We start from the raw sequence: 10203 nt of genomic DNA on the forward strand, positions 1-10203 counted from the left end.
AACTGAAGAATAAGTGCTGACGCCCCTTCGAAATTCCCGCACTACGTGATGTGACGTCGGAGATTACAAACGCAGGCCGGTCGCGATTGGTCGAGAGCGATTTATCGCTGTTAATAAAATGCAAAATGAAATACACCTTAAACGTACATAAACAGCATTTGCAAACTTTTTAAACCATTTCAAGCGAGGAAGTACAAGTTTAGCACAAAATTAAATAAATAAGAAAAAATGGCAGGGCGATACATGCGGCCGAGATAGTTTCGTAGTTTCGTTTTTGGTCAATGCATCGTCGCGCGTGCCTGTTCCGCTCTACGGTGTTTGGTTGCGTGTTGCGTGGCTCGAAAAACGTTGACTTCGCGGGAAACAGCCAGAAAATGCCTCGTGTGTGTAGTGTTGAGGGCTGTATAAATGGCCCAAGGCGCTTGCTCAGGGGCAGCGACAGTGTTGACCCGATTGTGTCCTTTCATGTGGCGTCGCTCGGAGAGCCCCGGCTCCCCGGCGTTCGCAATGGCTCAGTGCTCTACCAATGATAAAACGGCAAAAGAGCCAGAGAAACCGATAGTGTGCTCTCTCCATTTCTCGCCCTCGGATTATGTGTATAATCTTGCCCTCGGAAAGTATCTTGGCGTGCCCCAGAGGCCAGTCCTTTCTCGAGCAGCTGTTCCCTCAATGCGGCCTTCATCAAACCTCCTACCGGTGCCCCTGCAGCAGCAAACTGGCGGCTCGGTGAGTGCTGAATGTCATTAAATAAAGCCACGAAATAACCATACCGAGTACGTGCACAACTTTCTACGCTTGTTCTGTCGGGAACATCGTCGCCTGGCGGACCGGACGCTTCGCCTCCCGTCGACGAAAACGAAGCTCTGCATTCCGCCGGCGCGGCCGGCGGCTCACCGCCATCGCACGCGGAAACACCTACCGCTCGAGCACAGAGGATCATTTCGCGCTCCGTTTCCCTGAATATCGCTGAAATGCAGTCCTGCTTTCCTGGCGAGCTCTTCGTTGCAAGGTTCAGCGGCAGCTACGGTATCCATCGCGGCGAACGCAAACGCAGCGACCATGCATGCAGCCATGATGCATCCAGCCCAGCGCCTCGGCCGTTTACGCAAGCGGTGACGTGTCATGGCACATTCTGATTCGCTGAGAGCAATGCAATCTGTGACGACACTGCTTCAGCGCCAAATCTAGGGTGAGAGAAATTGAGGAAGAGATATTTGGTCTTTGTTTACGAATTTCTCCGCTAATAACTCATATTTTTGCACACAACAAAAACGGCATGCATTCCTGAAGGTCCCTCTTTTATTCCAGCTGAACTTCCTGTTTCTCTTTAGTGTCCCTTTAAAGGAGAGGCCATCCACCTGTGTTCCCCTATGAAGTACCGCTGCCATGTAGTACCCCCTCGTTAGCGGTCCGGCAACGTCCCCGTAGTATACCTCTTAGTTTCTACCATACCGTGTTTCTAGCGCCCGAACGCGCGCTTCCCGTCTTTCCTGGTGTAGCTTTGAGCGCATGCTTCTGGGAAGAGGCTGTACATGAAGGTTACGTCTCCATAGCTCCGGTACCGTGAACGTGTCCTCTGTTTCATGCTCGTGCTGTATATAGAGGCAAGCGAGAAGGAGCCAACCTGAAGCAGTAGCGCACCCAAGATCTCTGCCAGGGGGGTGGGGGGGGGGGGGGGGGGGGGGGTGGGGAGGGGTTGCCTTAGTTTGCCAATACCATCTAAAAAGCACTAATTTCAATTTCTTCACGGGAAATTGTGAAAAAATGTGCTTTTTGGCGAGTGTACAGACGATTGCGCGTCTTACATCTTCGTTGCAGTACTCAAAGGCGCAAGGAAAGACAAGGGGTTAAAAAAAAGTGGGGGTTAACTCAGCCTCAGGGGGGGGGGGTTACAATCCACAACGACCCCCCCCCCCCCCCCTGTCGGTGCGCCACTGACCTGAAGGCGTCTGCGCAAGCCGAGTGCACTGACTTACGAGATGCGCCTCTGTGAGCTCCTGGAGCGAGTTGATCACGCCAAGGATGGTCAAACGCGTATTGGATGCGGTGATTGGGAGGTCCAGAGCCGTTTGGTGGCCTTCCATATTACTGCGTCTATGCGCTCGGCATCGTGTTTTGTGAGCCGGAGATAGAGGACGGAGTACAGGACTCTGCTGGTGACGAAGGCCGGGGAGAGCCGGAGCGCATTCCTCCACGCTTGTTTGAGACGCGGTGAATCATCCATCCAACCAGTTCACCGGCCTTCCTGAGTTTGTCGATAGTTGTGTCAATTTTGAGGCGATTGTGAATGTACAGACCGATGATTCCGATTTCCTCTACCAGGCAGATGCGTGTCTTTTCTTTGAGGTTGGCTTTGATGTGGACTTCATTCGGATTTTGCGTGGGCGCATTGGAGCCAGCACGCCGACGCATAAGAGTCGGCGGTGGAGGCGGCCTGTTGAAGACAGGCCTCAATCTCTCCCAGGTTCCCCTGTGTGCTCCATATTGAAATATCATCGGCATACAACGCGTGTTGGATGCCTGGGATCCGAGCTGTCTTGGAAGGTACATCAAGGCGATGTTAAAAAGGAGCGGCGAGAGGACCGCCCCTTGCGGTGTGCCTCTCGTGACCATGAGGTAGAGACCGTATTTGTCATCGTCAATGCGCAGCGGGGCCTTACTATCGGACAATAAATGCTCTTAGTGCTCTTCCTCTTCCTGCATCACACTTCATGCCACTCAAAGATGTTACTGTGCGACGTTCCACACACGTCTATTGTCTCCATGCGCTGGTTAGCATGAGTTCAAATCTCAATGAATGGCGGCTTCAGCGGCGGTTAAAGTTTTGTTTTATTAATTTGCGCCCTGTGACGAGAGTGAAGCTATCATTATGAGAAGGAAAAGGGCCTCACGGCAACGACTGCGACGGTCGTTGGCGTAAGGGACAAGTTGTCCCAGAAAACACGTTTTGGAGCTCCTATATTCTACTGCACTAAAAGGCGCTGCTGGAATGACCAGATAGATGCAGTTTTTCTTAACATGCTACAATGCATGCTTGAATATATCAAGCGAGTGAGTTAGCTGAAAGTGACAAAGAGCAAACCAATTACAGCTTAGTAAAGCAGTGGTTCTGCCCTTTTCAACCAGTCTGAGCCTCGAGTCAGTATTTCCAAGCAAAATTTATTTCAGAGTAGAACCAGAAGGCGTGCTCATATATGGAAATGATTACCTTTGGAGGACGTTAGCGTACTTGTATAATTGTGTTTGTCATTTGCTTTTTATTAGCTGAAAACAAGTCGAAATGTAGCAAGGGCGTTTCTTGTTTCATTTTCAGTCATAGTCAAGAGATTGAGTTCATATCGGTCGCACAAATTTGCAATAACCTCCGTTTAATAATTAATTTTGCGGAACGTATTTTCAAAATAAGTTCCCATTTTAAGTACGTGACGAAACGGAAATCACTCTCTTCACTGGGTTCCAAACAAGTTATGTACCAAATAAGATGAGTCAATTTGCAAAGAACAAAAAAAAAAAAAAGAAAACGAAGATCCCGAAGTGATCTCCGATGACGTATATGGAAATAGGATTGGCCTTTGGAAAAAAGCGAGGCTAATTGAAAATCCGGTTCCAACGGGACTCGGCGAATCCGCGGATTAGACGGAATGGAAACATAGCAGCGGAGAGCAGCTAAAGAACATGAGCTTCTGGAGAAATTTTACGCTACGCAGAACGCAATCACACTATCGCTCGTTTCCGCAAGACGGCTCTCATTAGCTCGGTAACGTTATAATTGGATTCTTAGTGCTATTGCCATAATATGCCAGCCGTGGCTAATAGGATTTACTTCCAAGTTATGGCTCCTAATCCAGCTACCCAGCCACTGGGAAACTCATGTCCGGAAGTATCACTCGGCGCGAAAGAGATTTGTGTGTTTTTCTACCAATTCACTACATGTTTTTGAAGGCCCCTTTGTTTTTCGAATATTTCTAAGTACGCTGTGCAGGGATTTCAAGATGACGTTGTGTATAGGACCACCTTATTCATAAAAAAATGCCTCGCTACTTCCATGTTACGCTAAGATACCTTTTTTTCGGGCAATATATAAACGTTCACTAACAGCGTATTTGGCTGATCGTTGCAGAATCTGTTGGAAGTGCTACCAAGGGTGATAAAGAGAGATAGAGATAAAACGGGCAAAATGGCAAGATCCTGGCTGTATCACCACTGTTGCAGCTCGCTTATGCCAGCAGTCACGCAGTGTGGCTGTCTTACACGATCATTGAGATACGCCTTTTTTAAGGAAAAAAAAAACTTGATAGCAGTTGTGACCGTCTGGAAGGAGGACATAACCTGGTCAGTAAATTTTTTTATTTATCAACACTTTAACCCTTGCAAGTCTCATAAAGGTTGAGGCATACAGAGTACATGCGCAGTGCTTTATCATACATGGACGCGTCAAGCTCAGAATACAAAAACCTATAGATATAACAGACACGCCCTGTAAGGCACAAGGCGTAGTCAATAAAAAAATAGAAACTGCGCAATAGGCAGGAAAAGTAGTCAATACAAATGGAAAATTTGCCATGTGCATCCAGTGGAACCTAGGGTAAAGAACAAGAACAAACATACATAACCTGTCCAAAATAAACCTAAAAGAACGAAAAAACTTAACATAGACGGAAGCGTATGCAAAAAGTCCGGGCAGAGAAAATGCGTGATTGATAAAATTCACGATAAGTTAGTGCAGCCCAAGACCACAAGCTTGAATGCGTTTATCATTCTGACAATGACTCAAGGCTCGGTTAGAATGCTGATACGAATGAGTAAAGTGATTGTGAACAAACATCACTCGGAAGGGAATTTTAAGCTCTACTGCTGAAGAAAAAAAAAGAGAGTATTTAAATGTGTTACAATGCGAAAAAAAACGCCCTAATACATTTGCATAGTTAATTCTACTCAAGTTAGGCTTGGGGGGCATCAAGTAGCCGGCTATCGTTAAGTTTATAAGTTCATGCTAAAGGAGTTAAAAAAAGAACTTTCAAGAGGCCAGCTTTTTCCTGCAAGCAAGTTTAGGTGTGCTTGCTTGGGTGCGGATTGCAGCTGCTCTCTCATGCCTTGAGTACTTTGTGTACATGAACCTGAGCGCCCTGTTGTGAGGGTTTCCTACTGCCAAGTTCAAATACTTTTGGTGCGATTCCATGCTATGCTGCCGCATTCTAATATCGGCCTACCGAGACTCTTATAAGCAGTTCGTTTTACTAAGGGGGTAGCTGCCGCTTGATTTCTACGTAAAAATCCGAGTTGGTGGAACGCACGTGCGGAGTTCCGTTTCAATGACCTGGTCATTGCGACACTTGGATATTTCGCTGAAATGACTTGTTCCACGTAAGTGTTCTGTAAGGAAGAAGAAGTGCGTCGTGTAGAGCTCCGCAGCCGCATCGCCAGCGCTACTGAAGTGGGGCTCGGGCTCGACGCTGTTCCTGGTGCGCCTGGCAACACCTACGCTGCTGTGTCTTCCTGTCGGCGTCCTTCGTGTCGTCCATAGCCGTGCTAGACTTCCTTGTCATAATTGGTGGAGGTTTGCTGGGTCTCCTGTAATCCTGGAATTGCGCAGCCGGATCCTCCCTGCCATCATGACCTCCGCAAGCGCCACGAGCTTACCACCACCTGCTCCCCAGTCCTCTGTATGCCCCGGCACACTCCGTCAGCGGGACCCTCCCATCTTTAGCGGTGCTGATGACCACGACGTTGATGACTGGCTATCATCATACGAACGCGTCAGTCTTAATAACAAATGGGATGACACCACGAAATTGACCACCGTCCCTTTTTACCTCACCGGAATTGCCCACTTGTGTTTCGCAACCACGAAAGCGAAGTCCCAAGCTGGACTGTGTTCAAGACAAAGTTCAGCGACGTCTTCGGCCGCCCTGCTGTTCAAAAGCTTTGTGCCGAACAGCGTCTGCAGTCGCGCTCTCAGCAGCCTGGTGAGACCTTCACGAGCTACATCGAAGGTGTCATCGCTCTCTGCAAACGCGTCGATGCATCAATGACTGAGGGCACTAAAATCAAGCATATACTGAAGGGCATCGACGAGGACGCGTTTAAGATGCTCATTTCAAAGAGCCCCTCTACTGTTGACCAAGTAATTGAACTCTGCCAAAGCTATGACGAGCTCCGCCGTCAACGCCTCCTCACCCGCCGTCCTGTTACCCATCAGGAATCGTTGTCCGGCTTGACCTCTCCTTTTCACGATTCCAACCTCCTCTCGCAGATCAAGGCTTTCGTCCGGGAAGAAGTTGCTCGCCAGCTCTCCCTTATCTCCAACCCGCCGGAGTCCAGTTCGTCCCTTAGTCCGACCCTACGACACGTTATAGAAGAACAAGTGTCCGAGGTCCTTCCTCTGGAGCGGGCGCCTCAACTCACCGCCCCACTGACTTACGCCGACGCCGTCGCACGACCACGCCCACCGACGTTCCGGGCTCCATCTCCGATGCCTAGCCCTGTTTTTACCTCCACGCCACCACGACCTCCAGTCCATCGAGCAATTAATCCCTGGCGCACAGCGGACAATCGGCCGATCTGCTATTCGTGTGGTATTCCCGGACACGTTGCACGCCTGTGCCGCCGCCGTCCACTCCATCCACGTGACGACCCACGCACAGCAGCGTACGACCATCCGTTGTCTTACGCTCCAGACCGCGATTTACCTACCGCAGGTTTTACGCTGTCTCAATGACGCTGGCCTCCAACTCAACCTAAAAAAATGCCACTTTGGGGCACGCAAGCTGACAATTCTCGGACATGTCGTGTCGAAGGACGGCGTTCTTTCCGATGCCGCAAAGCTCCGTGCTGTTACAGAATTCCCAAGGCCAACGTTTCTAAAAGACTTGCGTAGTTTCATTGGCCTCTGCTCGTACTTCCGCCGCTTCATTCGAAATTTCGCTTCGATTATGGCACCGCTGACAGAGCTACTTAAGGGAGACCCCAATCTTTCCGCGTGGTCCCCGGCTTGCGACGAGGCCTTCTCGACGCTACGTCACCTGCTTACAACACCACCGATACTGCGCCATTTCGATCCAACTGCTCCTACGGAAATCCATACGGATGCTAGCGGCGTTGGTCTTGGCGCTGTGCTCGCCCAGCGGAAGCCCGGCTACCAAGAATATGTTGTTGCTTACGCGAGCCGCACTCTTACGAAAGCTGAAGCGAATTATTCAGTCACGGAAAAAGAATGTCTAGCGATCATCTGGGCCATTACAAAATTTCGTCCATACCTGTACGGCCGGTCTTTCGATGTTGTCACCGATCACCACGCACTTTGCTGGTTGTCGTCCCTCAAGGATCCCTGCGGCCGCCTAGCCCGGTGGGCGCTGAGGCTCCAAGAGTACGACATCCGGGTTGTCTACCGCTCAGGCAAGAAACACGCCGATGCCGATGCTCTTTCGCGCTTGCCTGTCCACACCGACATTGTCAGTGTCTCCGTCCTAGACGACCCACTTCCCCCATTCGCTTCTGTCGACGTTGCTTTGGAGCAGCGCAAGGACTCCTGGATTTCATCTTTGATAGACTACATCTCTGATTCACCTGAACGCCCACCATCCCGAGCGCTACGCCGGCAAGCTTCTCACTTCGCCATCCGCGACGGCATCGTCTATTGGCGTAACTACAGTTCCGACGGCCGCAAATGGCTGCTTGTAATACCCCGGCAGCTCCGCACTGATGTATGCGCCGCTTTCCACGCCGACCCTCAGTGTGCACACGCTGGTCTCTTCAAGACCTACACCAGACTACGTCATAGGTTTTATTGGCGCGGTATGTACACATTTGTGCAAAAGTACATTCGCTCTTGCACAGAATGTCAACGACGCAAGCCTGATCCTTGCCGCTCTTCTGGACCAATGCAACCTTTGCCGTGCCCTTCACGACCTTTTGACCGGGTTGGAATAGACCTATACGGGCCTCTGCCATACACAGCTGCTGGCAATCGCTGGGTCATTGTAGCTATAGACCACCTCACGAGGTATGCCGAAACGGCCGCTCTACCCGCCGCGACGGCTCGTGACGTTGCCTCCTTCCTGCTTCAACGCTTCGTGCTACGTCATGGCGCTCCCCGCGAACTACTGAGCGACCGAGGCCGCGTCTTTCTCGCCGATGTCCTTCAAGAACTTCTCACTGAATGCCGCATTATTCATCGCTGTACCACCGCATATCACCCGCAAACAAATGGATTGACAGAACGCTTTAACCGAACTCTTGGTGACATGCCAACCACACCAACTGGGACCTCATCCTTCCCTATGTCACGTACGCCTACAATACGGCACCCCAGGCAACGACGGGCTTTTCTCCCTTCTTTCTTCTGTATGGCCGAGAACCGTCATTTCCCGTTGACACTATTCTTCCTTACCGTCCCGACTTAATTAGGGTACACCGGTTTCCGAAGCCGCCCGGTATGCAGAAGAATGTCGGCAACTACCTCGCTCCCTTACAACGCAAGAACAAGCGCTACAGAAATTTCGTCATGACGACGGCAGCCCCCGCACCCAGTTTTCGCCTGACGCTCTCGTTTGGTTGTGGGTGCCTCCTACTTCGACACCAGGTGTCTCCTCCAAGTTTGTATCTCGATACCATGGACCCTAACGGGTTCTGCAGCAAACTTCTCCGGTGAACTACGTCATCGAACCTCTGACGCCCCCTACGGACCTGCGTCGCCGAGGCCGCGAAACTGTCCACGTCGATAGGCTCAAGCCGTATCGCGAGCCCTACGTCCTCACGACGCCTTAGGCCTCCTGTGCGGCTCCGTCTTCAGCGAGGGGGGGAAGATGTAAGGAAGAAGAGTGCGTCGTGTAGAGCTCCGCAGCCGGATCGCCAGCGCTACTGAAGTGGGGCTCGGGCTCGACGCTGTTCCTGGTGCGCCTGGCAAAACCTACGCTGCTGTGTCTTCCTGTCGGCGTCCTTCGTGTCGTCCACAGCCGTGCTATACTTCCTTGTCATAGTTCATTATTATTGCGATAGCAATTATATGAACACTCCAAAGCAGATTTCTGCCGTCGGCGTCGCCGTGAGGTTCCGTATGACGTCAACGGCGATGAAATCGTCGTCACGCTCCGGACGCTGTATGTGCGAGAGAGAGAGAAACAACTTTATTTGAGTGAAAATAAATTTCACTGTAGGATGGTGGTCAGGCGCTGCCTGGCCGCCACCTCCTCGGCTCGTTGAATGGCCCGGAGTTGCACGTCGAGGCTAGAGTTCCGGAGCACATTATCCCAATCTTCGGGCGAGGGAGTGGTCAGGAGATCAGGCGGAGGTGGGTCCTCGCTGCAGTCCCAGAGTAAGTGGGCAAGGGTCGTGCCGCACTGCGAACAGTGTGGGCTAAAGTGGTCAGGGTATATGTGACTGTATATTTGCGGGCAAGGGAACGAATGGGTCTAGAGGCGGCGCCAAACGATTTGCTGGGGTTTCGTGAGTTTGGGGTGCGGTGGCGGTTTCGTTTGGCGAGCGAGGCGGTAGTGTTGCGCGATGTCGTGATACGAGGTGAGAGGCTCGCCGGGGCCCTCCTCGGGATCCATGGCACTGCCCGCCGCTTGGTTGACGAATCCTCGAGCTTGCCGGTGGGCGGCCTCGTTTCCCGGGTTGCCCGCGTGTGCAGGGACCCAAACTAGCGAGATGGGTGGGGGGACCTCGTCGTCAGACTGACGAGCAAGGGGTTCAAGAAGGCGTAGGGTGCAAGGGGTGAAGGTGCCGCGAGCAAAGTGAAATATGGCGGTTTTCGAATCGCTCAGTATCGTAGTGTAACCAGCAGATGCCGCAAGCGCGATAGCCGCTTCTTCGGCTTCGGCGGGGTTTAGGGCGTGGACGGAGCCGGCGATGCGTAAGGCAGTGGCCGTGTGCGAGAGAGTGCGGATAGCCATAACGCAGAGAGCGTACGCTTTCGACTGCGAGGTGTAACGGGCCGCATCTACGTATGCTGCCTCTGTGCTTGAGGCGTAGGTTTCGTGCAGGGCCTGCGCCCTCGCCTGTCGACGCCCGTCGTGGTGGCCGGCCAGCATGTTTTTCGGTAATGGTTTGACTATAAAGCGTTGTCGTATCGGAGGAGGTAGGCAGATCGGAATTTGGCCCGAGGGCGATGCAGTGAGGCCGATGCGATCGAGGATCCACCGGCCGGTCTTGCTTGCGCGAAGACGTTGTTTATTTATTTATTTATGATACCCTCAAGGTCAA

The sequence above is a fragment of the Dermacentor silvarum genome, chromosome 6 (genome assembly GCF_013339745.2).
Source record: "Dermacentor silvarum isolate Dsil-2018 chromosome 6, BIME_Dsil_1.4, whole genome shotgun sequence".
Lineage (NCBI taxonomy): Eukaryota > Metazoa > Arthropoda > Arachnida > Ixodida > Ixodidae > Dermacentor > Dermacentor silvarum.